Source organism: Python bivittatus, unplaced genomic scaffold (genome assembly GCF_059951505.1).
Source record: "Python bivittatus isolate LINGU-HERP-01145 unplaced genomic scaffold, Pbiv_v1 ctg000330_np1212, whole genome shotgun sequence".
NCBI lineage: Eukaryota > Metazoa > Chordata > Lepidosauria > Squamata > Pythonidae > Python > Python bivittatus.
This window is the reverse complement of record NW_028277058.1, coordinates 26,276,728-26,289,078: the sequence shown is the minus strand read 5'-3', so window position 1 is coordinate 26,289,078 and position 12,351 is coordinate 26,276,728. Positions and strand designations below refer to the sequence as shown.

The window sequence follows — 12,351 nt, the reverse complement described above, 5'->3', positions numbered from 1 at the left end:
TTGGTTGTTGCCCATTTTTCACTATTTTTTGTTCCTTGTTTTATTGTTCTCTGTGTTTTTATTTATGAACCACCTAGAGTCACTGGGAGTCAGGTGATGTAAAAAATGAATAAATAAATACAATAAATAAAAAAGGAGAGGAAGATGGCAAAACATCTCACCAATATCTAACATTCAGCCAAGGGGTTCCAGCCACTCTATCCCAATGTCTGAGTAAACAGCAAAGTCTTTATGGCCCTTTGGAATGCCACGAATGTGAGAGCCATCTGGATTTCAGGGAGAACCTCATTGTAGGGGGAGGTGCAGGTGCTATGAGAGAGAAGGCACACTTCCTGGGCCCTAACAGATGAATAGATGAAGCTTGGACTACATCTGGAGGGCAATCTATTTTTTCCATTATGAGCCAAGAATGCTTCAAAATGTCCAGGAATACCACGCTTTGCAAGATATGGAAGGATGTAAAGCAAATATCTCTTTTTTCCCTCTTCTTGAGTCTCAGAAGGATTTCTACAGACTTTTTCTTTTTTAACCTCAGTTCAGGTTTGCAGATCTCATTTGAGTGTCTGCTTAACTTTCAAAATATAAATTTAATCATTTAAGGAGGTTTCTTTATTATATATAATTGCTCTGAAACTGCTGGAAATTTCAGAAAGATTATGTTCAGCTTAAAAAAAAAACTGAACCCTGAAACAACCATCCAAATATAGTTTATATTTAAGCAGAAAAATTAAGATCAGAGCTGTGTATATATGTTGTTTTTAAAAAAGTATATGCTTTTTAAAAAAAGAAAACAGGTCTATTGAACTGAAAAATGGCATTACAGGCAGTCCTCACTTACTGACCACAGTTGGGACTGGCAACTCTGTGGCTAAACAACATGGTCATAAACGAAACATTATGTGACCATGCCTTACTTACAACATCAGTTCTGGCTGCAGTCATGAAGCAAATCACCTGCAATTGTTAAGTGTGATGTCATATGACCGTGACTTGCAACTTCCTGCTGGTTGCCCCACTGACTTTGCTTGTTGAAGGTCACAAATGGTGATCACATGACCACAAGACCCTGCAACTGTCATTAATGTCTGTCAGTTGCCAAACACCCAAACTGCAATCATATGACCACAGAGACACTGCAGCGGCTGCAGGTTTGAGGACCAATTGTAAATCTTTTTCAGCGCTGTTTTAACTTTGAATGGATGCTGAACGAGCAGTTAGTAAGCAAGGACTGCCTGCAATATTTATGAGACAGATTTGAGCTATGGCTTCCTTTCTTCTTTTTCTCTGTCTTCATACTTTCCATTCCTTTTTTTATTTCTTTCACATTAAGCTTTTCTTCTTTTAAACAGTGTCCTTCGTTTTATTGTTTTCCTTAGCTGCATTATACATCGGGCTATTTGCAGCTCTGCTCCCTTAAGCTAGCACTCAACCTAGGACATGTTTAATAATTTGTATGCCGCAGAGCTTAATCACCATAGTTCAGTAGTGATCTCAAGTGGGTGGGAAGGGAGAAAAACCAGCTGACCAAAGATACCCTCGTGCTTGTCTCCTTTTGTTTTTTTAATTCAACATGGTGGCAGAAAAGCTCATTTACAGAAGCTATGAGGACTATAAAAATGGTGGCTACAATATGCATCCAATCATCCCAGATTGTGTATAGCTGACATACAGTAGTAAGTCTCTGACTAGAAGAAGGGATGCTGAATAGTTCATGCTGTTTGTGTTTTTCTTTCCCTTTACATTTTGGCTTTTGTTTGTCTGTTTGGTATCTGCTCATTCTCCAACTTCTGTATTTCTGCTTTCTGTTTTACCAAAGGAATGGATTGTCTAATGTATAAAACAAGATTTTGTTTTTCCTATTCCACATGCTCCAGGAAGGCTGGCTGTCAAAACCTTTTACAACTCTGATGATGGAGTAACATTTGTACGCCTGGGCATCCACAGAGGTAGCAATCAGAGGAAAAGAACAATATGCCTGTGATGACATACTAATGCAAATACTATGACTGACATTACTGGCATTGGTCTTCTTTAAAGCAAGTATGTCATTAGGGCATTTGTATGATTATGATATTGTATGCTTATGTCTCAAGACACTTTTTGGCTTTTTGGCATCATCACAGTTTTCTACAGGTGCTTCTGTCTCCCCAGTTCATGAGAGTAGAAGCTAATTTAGAGGATGCAGACCAATCTATGAACCATGCACAGCTATTCTCCAATAGCCATAAGCTTGCAATGGAATTGCTTAGAGAGTTGGATTGACACTGCTGTCTTTTTTACACACACCCCACATAACATCTGAAGTAACTATTCCATTTCTACCTAAAGATAAGATCTACCCTGTCATTTTCAAATTGCTTTTCAGTCCTAAGGGATGCCAGAATCTCTTCACATTATTTTCAATGCAATTTGACAGCAATTGCATCAGTTCTTTGCAGAACTCTGTGCATGTTGTAATACAAATATGAAAAGTTATCATATAAGAGTTCTTCTGTTCTTGGGGTAGTGGAAAAGGAGGATATTTTGCTTTCTGATAATTGTCAGAAATCACATGAGTCTGAATATTCTGGAGTGCTCCCCATCATATAAAGCCATTTTATATGTTTGTCTATGGCTAAGTTTTGTTTGAAAACTGAATGACATAGATGCTCCAACTCTGCAGTTAGAGAAAATGGTGATGATGATAATTATTTGACTTGAAATTTCCCCTTTTACTTCCACAAGCAAAATGTTAAAAATTTTCTTGTTATGTTCAGTTAAACTGAAAAAAAATGAACAAACTATACAATCCCTATAATTGAACATACAAATTTTCCAAGATATTTTATCAATTTGCTAGGGCAGATTTGACATTGGCAGATAAAACAGACAGGGCCTTTCTAGCTGTGCTCTTCCTGGTGATAAAATTGAACATACTTGGCCTTTTTTGGTAAAGAGGTAGTAATTTAGCCTTTGAAGCTCATTTAAGCCTGTTTGCTGTTTCTTAGTGTTTAATTGCTCCTTCCTTTCCGTCCCTCCCTCCCTCCCTCCCTCCCAATTTAAACTTCTGTATTGCTTTAATTGTCTGGTATTGTTTATGCATTTTATATTCCATTATATAACATACCATAAGAAGTCTAGGCCTTAAACTATGGCCTATATACATACATATGTGCAGACATAAATAATAACATATAGAAACAACAGCCAAACTATTGGTGCCATTCATAATTCATTGGGAGTTTCTCTTACCACATTCAGGCTTGTTATAAGTGTTAGATTTTTATGAAAAAATAAACTAAAATTTGTTTTAAGTTTATGTGTATATATATGTGTGTGTGTGTGTCTATAAACATACACGCTGAAATTAAATATCTTGCTTTAGCTTTCATGAAAAACACAATCTTAACAGGTTCACTTTTTGTTCACTTTAGTTTTCTAATATTGACTCAATTTCCTCTTCACTAGGTTCTTCTTCAAAGCAGCTTGCTTTGTCTTATGGTGTCATCCTATTCTGTAGTACCCAAAGTCTCTTATTTAATAAAGGTTTTTAATAAAGAAATCTGTTACATCTGAAAACAACAACAGTGTCCCCAGGAGACACTGAAGGATAACATCAAGCATCAATTCTTTTCTCTTTCCTCTTTTTCCAGCCTGTCGCTTTTCTTCTTTGACTTGGAGCATTATGAGTTTCTTCCTGAGATCACAGTGTTTTGCTCTTCTTCCATTTATTCACTCACCTTTGCAACCCGAGGGCATGAAAGTCAGCTTCAATCTTCAGAGCTGTAATAACAGTAATGAAGTTGCTATAGTTATCTTTCTGTTTTCTAATGAAACAGACCCAATTCCAATTCTTTGCACAGGAATTGCAGTTAACCATTGCAAGAAGTTCTGATGTGGAAATCAGACTGGTCATTTATCTAACTTCTTCCTTAACTTCAGCCCTCCCCTCTCCAGTGAAATGAGCTGAAATTTATTATCTTTCTATTTAGTTGGAAGATGCTTAATTAATTATAGCTGATCCTTTGCAAAATGAAGGTGGAATTCTTGCAGGTTATATAGATCAAGGAAGGCATCAGTGAGCAATGACCCTGAGTGGCTAGCCTCTAAAATTAAAATCACCAGAATAACTGACAGAGTAATGAAGTGATTAAAAATATGTATTTCCTGCAGCAACTCCATGATTTATTTCCAAGTGATACTGATGGAATAGGGATAGGAAAAATAATGAAAAACATATATATGGAATCCTTACTGACCTCATAGGGTTATTTTAATTAATTTTTTCAGACACTTAAGCTCCATTATTTGATTAACTTTGGAACAAATTAACAATAACATGGTCCAAATGGCGATAAGTACGGATGGGTAAAATAGAAGATTATCTACATGGAATACAAAGATATAGGAAGGATAGCTCATTATTTAAATACTGGTCAATTATCTTATGAATCAGTGGTAGAATGGAGAGAGTTTGCTTTTTCCTATCGAAAGAAAGAAAGAGAGAGAGAGGGAGAGAGAGATGGAGAGAAAGGAAGAGTTAATTGTCACTCCATGATATAAAACTGATATGTCACCAATATCATATCTGAGGAAAAAATGTAATCAAGTTGCTAATTCAGACATAAAATTTAACCAATTTAGCTTTATTTATTTATTTGCCATTTATTTATTTATATTTATAATAGGGATTTATTTATAGACTCCTATAATGTTCCTAAGCAAGTTATGGTAGTGATGGATGTATCCTGCCATATATTTCCAGAATATAGCAGCCAAACGTATAGTAAGAATAGCAATATATTTCCTATACTTCAGCCTACTTTACCTTTCCTTCTGCTAAAATTGGGATTCCTAATATGAATCATTGTGTTGTACTTTCTTGAATTTTGCTACTTCTTGATTTTGGAGAATACCCTGGCAATAACCAAAACATTCAACCACATTATTCAGCATCTTTGCAACCTTTGAAAAAAATACTTTAGTTACCATTTCATAATTCCTATTATTGAAAACATGAATTGCTTAATCCATGGGGTTGATGTGGAAAAGAATACAGCAAAACCTGTGCATGGAGCATATTAAGCATTACGACAGATAGTGATTCTTTTTTGGTCATGTTCAAAATGAATGCTATGACTACCCATCTATTTTTACTGCTGTAAATTTCTTGGTTGGTTAATGCGTCGACAATCACCCATTACATTTTAAATTATAACACCAGTCCTTGCTAATGTGGTTAATTAATTCAAATAAATGGTTAGCATTTATCTTCTTGTTCCTGCCATTAGCTTGTCCAGTTTGAGTGCACAAGACAGAAAAACTACAACCCAAGGTCCTATTTAACAGAATCCCTGAATTGGAAGAGATCATTTAGTAGAACTGTGCAAATTTTTAATGAGCAGTTTTGCTTGGATGAAGGTTTGAGAATAGCCATCTTTCCAAGCCATTGTGTGAAGCCACGTGCCCTCTCAGGTCTAAGAGAGCAGCAGTGTGAAGCGACCATATAATTTCTTTTCCCTGTATTTTGCAGTCACTCTGGCAACTTTGGTGAGTGCTGCTAGAGAACAATGAGAAGAGCTGTTTGGCCACTCAGCTTTCTAAGCACTTCTTGTATAAAGTCGTAAGAAACCAGAACACCTGCATAGATGTCTCCTCTGGATTTTGTAATTGACAGATAGGAATCACAAGTTTCAAGGAGATGTCACATACTTTATCAAGGCAAACTGTGCTCATCATTACCTCTCTAGTATAATATTCTTTACTGAGGCAAATCTAAGTCACCTTGCACCTTTTGAATGAGCTTGCTTTCACTGTTGTCACTGTAGGTATGGCAAGAACTGGATTTCTTCCCCTGGGAGGATTTCTTTACCTGTGACATCACAATACAAGCTGTGCTCCTGACATGTTTGGATGCAATATTGTAATACACATTTTGTCACTTGTCCCTCTTTGTTTCCATCCCTAGTACTCATGTTCCTGAATTATAAGCTTTCTAAAAAATTGTCCTTACAGGATTTTTTCCCCCCACTTACTTATAGTCCAAGACCAATAAAGCGCAAGTACAAAATATAAAATACAGAAAAAAACAAACAAACCAAACTTGAAACAGTATAAAAAATATAGTCATAGCTATTGCTAGAAACTTGGCAATCTTTATAGTGGTTCTCCAAGTTAGGTCTTGCAGAAGGAAGATTGCAATGTCTTGATCAGAAAAATGGCTAAAATTTCAGATAATTGGGTTTATGAGTGCCAGATGCCATGGTTGATACAATGAATAATGTAACAATACATGGATTACTGATTCAACCTCTGTATCTAAGTAGAAACACATATAGAGTTTGGAGATAAAGAGTTATTAATGGTAATAAAGTTCAGTCAGTGTTAATCGGAGGGGAAGGAGGGCAGAGAGGTGCATGCCTCAGCCTCTGCTGTGTGATACTCTTTTGGCTCCTGTTTAACATATACATGAGTTGTAGGTGAGGTCATCTGATGGCACAGGATGAGGTATTATCAGTTTGCTGTTGGTACCCAGCTTTATATAGCTGGCTACTCAAGTGATGTCTTGGTGTTTGGAAATTGTGGGGATTTGAATGGGGAACAACAGACTTCAGCTCAACCTAGCAATTTTGGGTATTAGGGCCCCCTGGTTCTTAGGACTTTCCTTCTCTTGTTCCAAATGGGGTTGTACTACCCCAAATAGAACATGAATGCAATTTGGGGGTCCACCTGGACTCATGACTCCTGTTCAAGAAATAGGTGGCAGCCATGACCAGGAGGACCTTTGCATGACTTCATGTTGTGTGCCAGTTATACCCATTTATGGAACAGGAAGCTCTGTTCATCTTGGTCACCTCCCAAATGGACTACAGCAATGTGCTTTACATAGGGCTGCCTTGAAGATCATCAAGGAGCTACAGCTGGTACAGAATGCAGTGGCCCAGGCAGTTATGTTCACTCCTTGATCAGCATATGGTATACCTCTGCTCCACAATCTGCACTGGCTGCCAGTATGCTTCTGGGTTCAATTCAGAGTGTGGGTTGTAACCTATCAAGCCCTTCACAGCATAAGGCTAAGTTATTGAGGGACCACCTGTCCCCAGTTATGTCTTCCTGTCCCATTAGGTTGGGCAGAAGAGGAATGCTCCAGATTCCATCTATTAGGGAGTGCCATCTGCCAGGGCTCAGGAAGAAAGCCTTTTCTGTCATGGTATCCACCTTTTGGAACACATCTCCCCAAATATAAGATTGTTCCTGATCCTGCTGGCCTTTTGCAAGGTCTTAAAGACATGGTTTTGTTATTGGACTTGGGGATACAGATGTGTTGCAGAGCCTGTGTAATGGTTATCTTGATTTGTTGATGGTGGTTCTCTTTTGTGGGTTTTTTTTTTTTTAACCTTGGCTGCTGATTATGTGCATGTTGTTTTTATGACGTTTTTAACTGTTGTTAGCTGCCCAAAGTCATGAACTTGAGATGGGCAGCCATATAAATTGAAACCAAGAAGCAAACTGAGGAGCTAACACAAAGGCCCACCAATCAGATTGAAAATAAGCTTTATTACGTCAAGTAATAAATACATACAAAGATGCAAAGTTACAATTTAAATCTGGGGAAGGGGGAATTGTTAATTCGGGGCCTGATGATAGGGCTGAATTGGCTGTTTTCTGCTTGGGAGGAATGCGTGCATTTTTGGATGGTTTTGGAAAACTCATGCAAAAGGGGACATTGTGGGGAATGCAATTTATGGTCTGCGTGCCAAACGCATAGTACTCTGGATAATAACAATGGTGTTTGAAGGGCACAAGACGGGGATCTTTATACCCCTCAGCATTAAAAACAATTCCTGAAATGGTTTGGCTGTGAGGCAAGTTAATTTGGGGTGATTAAGGCAATTTTTTTTTCAAAGAGGCTTACCCTGCAAATCCTTGCTGCATTGTAAAGTATTCTGGTTTCTTTGTGGACATCCGCACCTCATCCACGTAACAGTGTGGTTCTATCCTATGTGCCCATAGAACCACTGATGCGTTTTAGAAAAATGTGAGTAATGTAGGGAAACCTGTCCAGCTTTATTTCAGCGAGGGACCCCTGGAAACTATGAAGGATCCCCCCCAACGGCCCTGAATGCAGATTGGAAAACAATCTACCCTTTGGAGGGGGAGAGAGAAGTCGAGAGAGGATGTTGGGTGCAAATGACACGTTAAATGGGAGAGAGAAGCTTGTTCCCGACTAGAAGCAGGATCTGGGGGACGAAGAAAAAATGACCCTCTGAACAATTTCTGTTCATTCCAGAGGAGGCTTTGGATTTCCTGCTCTGTGTTCAGGAATGCCGGCCTGCTGAAATGGAGGGAGTTTCTGCAGCAGTTTGTGAAATGACAGAAGGAAGTGTCTGAATGGGAGGAAGGGAAATGGGGTTGGCATCCAGAAATTCTACTGGACACACAGCCCCTTGGGCACAGACCTGTTCTTGAGAAGAGCAGTGTCCAAGGCTGGAAGAGGAAAAACGGAATAGTCAGTTTAACAGGTTGGTCTGAATGTTTCCATACTTTCCAAGGGAGCTGGGGTCTCTTGGAGGCGGGGGGGGGGGGCAGTGAAAAAGAGATGGAGATTAAAATCTTGCATTTCTCTCAGTCTCTGCTAAACACTCCCGGACCAATCCTCTTGCTTGAATGATACCTCGTTTTAGCCTTTCCATTGCACTTTTGCTTCCGGCATACGTGGGCCTAATTTCTTTCCCTAATTCTTTTATGATGGCCAGAAGTTCTGCATATTTGCTCTGGGGGACTTGACTGCTGCCGGTCCCCTGCTGCACTCCCTGCGTGTAGCCTAGAGATGGGGGCCCATAATCGTTAATCAGGTGCCTGTACTGCCCCGAGCCTGCCATGCTTGTAGAAGGAGAATGAGCTTGGCCGATGGGCGCCGCGATGGGCGCGATCAAGTTGGGCTTGTAGGACATGCCGGCGCGGGCAGCGACATGGGCCGGGGCGGGCGGCGAAATGCCCGGCGGGGTCCGCGCCGCCGCGCCTCCTTTGCCTGCTGGCTGCCTTCCGCGGCGGCCGAGGCGGCGGCGGCCGGCCCCGGAGTCGGGGGCGGGCGGCTGCCGGGGACCTGGGCGAATATGGCCGCGTCACTCGCGGAAAAAGCCGTCCATCCATCCATCCATCCATCCATCCATCGATCTCTCCGTCTATCGGCGACGGATCGCCCCCCGCTTTCGGCTCCTTCGTTCGCGGGGAGGGACGGGCGGAGAAGGCGGAGGAAGAGAAGACTCCGGAGGAGGAGGAGGAAGAGGAGGAAGAGGACCACCAATCAGATTTTATTTTCAATAATTTTGGCAAAATCATATATTTACCTGGGACTTTGCCACTTTTCAACTGAGAAGTTAATTTCTGGACTTCTGATTATGGATTGTTCTCTCAGGTCTTGGGTTAAAGTGGTTGTATAGCCCCTTCCAGATAATTTAGTTGTGTTAAAATTAAGATCAGGAGTTTTCTCCTTTTTATATGCCTTTTTTTAAAAAAAAATTTGTAAGCTACCCAGAGTCATCAAGCAGTTGGGAGGTCTTGAAATTTAAATAAATAAATAAATTCCCTTATAAGTCCTTTTCTATGGACTGGAAGGATTAATGAGAATACTACCTATACTACTAGGTTCTTGAGCTTCCTTCCTACAGTTTGCAAATCATTTTTCTTTACTTTTTAATTTTGCCTTCTCCATCTATGAGCTTGGTCTTGATGACATTATGCCTTCAAAGAATTGCATTACCCCAATATTTAGGCTATTTGCTGTTAATAGCACAACTCAGTTTACAGCAATATTTGTTTTAGAATGAAGACAAGATTCCACACAGATTTTTTTTCTTAAGAAGGTGATTTAGATTTGATTTGAAAAAAAAATCATGAGGAAAGAAATACTTACAGCGTATGACCTAGGCAGCATCTGCCAAATATCCAAGCTCTGTATTCCCAACACTAGGCCAGATTGCTGCTTATGAACTAAAGTATGAACATACTGAGAAGTGTGTGTGATTTCAAATAGAAGTCCTGAGGGATAACTTACTGAAGAGGAGAACTTACGGAAACCCTAAGCAAAATCTTGCCTGAATGACTGTTTTGAAAGGTAACCACCCCGTGGAAATAAACCCTTCCATCCACCTCTTGTTAATTGCAAAAGAATTATGATCTGTTATTTAAATGTCATCCATCTAACCATTCATCTGTACTCTAGGAGAGAGAGACTGAGAGAGAGAGAGGCATGCCTTAAAGAAAGGGTGTTACCCATTAGGATAAACCTTCTTTTCCTGTTTGTTATACCATCTAGTGGCGATCATATATGAATGGAAAATTCTTATTTCTTAAAAGTCTACAGTTTCTATTGAATGATGAAAAGCACATAACCTTCCCAAATACTGAGAATGGAACTGAATAGTCTGGCAGAGGGTTGAAAATGTAAGTATGGCATTTTTTTTTATTATTATTATTATTATTATTATTATTATTATTATTATTTTATAGCCAGTTGGTGTATAGGATTTAAAAAAAAAATATTTGGCCTGATTTTCTTTTAACACAACTGTTACTACAGGCACTGAAGCTTGACAGTTATACTGCTGTTCCTGTTCAAACAGCTAAAAGTACCCATGGAAACACCATGTCATCACATTGTACAGTTCAGTGTCCTTTCTCACTCCACTTCTTAATTTTTTTTTTGCCTGACAATAGTAATGAAGTAGTAATGAGGTAGTTACTGCAGCTTGCATGTAGCTACTATTCCAAAAGTGGTTTAGCTTTGCTGGGCACTGTTATGTAATGGCATGGCAACTTCCTGGATCAATTACTGCAATATGTTTTACATGGGGCTGGCTTCCATTTACTCAAAAAGCAGAAGTTCAGTTCTTGGTGGGAATCACTAGCAGGAACATATGATTTTCCTGACTAAGATTCCTTGACAGCTGATCACTTTCACAAGCGGAAAAAAAAAACCCTCTGTATCTTTTCTTGACCATTCAAACCCTAAAGAACTTTGTACAGGGTATGTCAGACAATGGCTTTTCTATATGAAGCAAAAATGTGAAGCTGAGTGGTCCTTTGCTTCTACATAGTGAAGTGGAATCCAAAGTGATTTCTGTTCATGTGATAAATGTACAGTCTCTGCTATATTTAAGAAAATATACTACTTGTTGGGGTGGATCAGCTCCATGTTGATGCAGAATGTGCTCACTTTGCACAGCACAAGATGGACTTTCCATTTCATTTAGGCCAGGGGGTGAGATAAATTAACTTTGCTTGAAGGCTGGATTCAGTCATCCACATGTTCTAGTAAGGTCAGATTACTTTGAGAGTGGGGCTTTGGAGAGGGCCGAAGTCACATGCTTGACACTATGATTTTCCCATGGTGGAGGAAATGGAATGTTTCTCTACCTCCGTCTGCATGGAAAATATCTCCTTAATGACTTGAAGCAGAAGCCTAAATGTTCATAAGGGGTTACCAAATAAATCACGTAGGAATGCAATGCAGTTTATTTGGCAATGTTTTCAGAAGTGGTTTGCCATTGCCTTCTTCTGAGGGCTGAAAAAAGTGACTGGCCCAAAGTCACCCAGTTGGCTTCATACCTAAAGCAGGACTAGAACTTAGGTCTCCTCCCTCCTAGGTTTTGGTCTCCTTACTAGACCAAACTTCAGGCATTTTTAAGGAAACAAATTGATACTGGACTTCAATATTCTGTTAACAATTGCTAATACTGTATATAACTCTTTCAATTTGAATGTGATTTTAATGTCTATTTCAATTCTTGACAGTTACCTTGAGGCTTTTTGAAAACATACAGAAGGATTTAAGCTGAATAAAATAAATCAACTTCTGAATAAACACTTCTGAAATGAGTGTTTTCACTCTCGGCGGGAATTGCAGAACATTACGTGCATGAATGTATTAAGAAATTGTTTGTGTGTATTTTGCATACATTTTAACAGACATGTATCATACAAAGAAAGAAATTGGTGGAATCTGTCCAAATATACCATTATTTACATAAGAGTTATAAAAAAGATTGCCAGAAGAATATGGCTTTATAATGATAAAGCTTAAAATACCTAACAAATCTTTGCTAAATGTAAATGTCTACTCTTTGCATTGCTAATCACCTAGATCATTTCCTTTTTCAGCTTATAGCACTGTTAACCTATGATGTAACAAATCACAAGTAATTGTGTCACTAGCAAATCTATGGAGGAAAAACATCTCTTGCAGCATGCAAATTAGACTCATTATACCAGAAACAACAGACTGCAAGCTTAGCACCTCCTTTCTACTTCTCCATTATGGGACTGGCAAGGGGTCTTCTAAGTAATGCCAGCTGGAACAAGACCCATCAA

The 12,351-nt window shown here is 39.1% G+C and overlaps 1 pseudogene; it reads right to left on the bottom strand.

The window, feature by feature from the left end:
* Nucleotides 1–8,536: 8,536 nt before the first annotated feature.
* On the bottom strand, nt 8,537–9,135 carry LOC103065360 (cyclin-dependent kinase 2-associated protein 1 pseudogene; annotated as a pseudogene).
* Between the last annotated feature and the right edge of the window lie 3,216 nt (nt 9,136–12,351).